Source organism: Lucilia cuprina, chromosome 6 (assembly GCF_022045245.1).
Source record: "Lucilia cuprina isolate Lc7/37 chromosome 6, ASM2204524v1, whole genome shotgun sequence".
NCBI lineage: Eukaryota > Metazoa > Arthropoda > Insecta > Diptera > Calliphoridae > Lucilia > Lucilia cuprina.
Genome location: NC_060954.1, coordinates 46,321,132 through 46,322,724, shown reverse-complemented (window position 1 = coordinate 46,322,724; position 1,593 = coordinate 46,321,132).

The window sequence follows — 1,593 nt, the reverse complement described above, 5'->3', positions numbered from 1 at the left end:
TATCTATCTATCTATCTATCTATCTATCTATCTATCTATCTATCTATCTATCTATCTATCTATCTATCTATCTATCTATCTATCTATCTATCTATCTATCTATTAAATAACTAACCAACTAACTCAATAACTAACTTACTACATTAGATATAAAAAGCTTTACAATCAAAGCTCTCATTGAAGACTTTTAGGGAATGTTTAACATTATAATTAGACTAATAGTTATGTTTTCAATTTCTTTTCCATACAAAATGCCCCCTATAAAAATTTGGCTTTATTGACTTAACCATAGACCTTGCATATTGTCTTCTATTAGAGGACCTTTGCTTAGCCATAACGGCATTAGACATTCATTTTTTCATACGTCCAACAACTACATACATAAATGTACCTTATAATAGAGCATGCCAAAACATGATTTATTATGTAAACTTATTGAAAGGTAAATTCAAAATAAATGTATTTAAGGCGGAGTTTACTTATTTTTAATTGTTAGTCATCATTTCGTAAATACAAAAGCAAAAAAATGAAAAAAAAACGCCATTAACTAAAAGTTTAATTAAAATTTCAAATTAAAAACAAACTTTTAATAAAAAAAATTAAATTTAACAAATCAATATTCTCAGGAGTAATAGCTGGGCTCGTTATATATATAAACCTTATTATGTAGTTGTTGGTACTTGTTTTTTTTTAATGTTAAAACAACAACAAAATATACACAGAGCTTTAAGTAATAAATTTTGCACACATGATTAATTAAGGAAAAAAAATGCTTCCGTTTGATATACAAATATCAGAATAGAAAACAAAAATATGCAAAGAAACTTCCAAAAAAAAGAGTGATTGAAAGGAGTATGTAAATATTTGACACATAAGCGAAAGGTGCAATTAATTGGCCTTGGAAAAATAAAAAAACACAATAATAATAATAATAATATGTTTAGGAATGTGTTTAAAATAATAACAAAATCGTTTATATTTTACAAACATTATACATACATATATATTTACAATAAAGCTTTCAAGTTCAACTAAAACATCTTAAATAAAGTGAAATGTTAATTTTATTTTTTTTTTTGTTTAAATTAACAATTAAATAAAACCCTTAACCGTTATATAAATTATTTTAATTTACAATAGTTAAAGAAAAACAATTACAATTTGGTATTTTAAAATTACAACAACAAATCTGTAACGGAAATTATGATCTTTTGCTAGGTTCAATTTAAAAAAACAAAATACTTTGATTTTAATATTAATGCACAGAAAAAAATGAGTAACAAACAAGGTTATTTTATAAAAGCCACAAAAAAATATGTTTAAATATCACAAAATAACTTGTAAATTATAAAAATTTTTTCGTTCACCCCCCTACCCCTTATAACTAACAAAAAAAAACGAAAAAGGGAAGGGCGTTGTCTGTTGTAAATGAAAAAAAAATGTTGTATATTACAATTACTGACAGTTTGTTTGTTTGTTCAATTTTTCAACCACAACTACATAATATTATTATGTACATACATACATCTACTCATAATAGCTTTTCAAGTGTTAAAAATATTGTTTAAAAATTTGTTTAATCTACTTTACTTG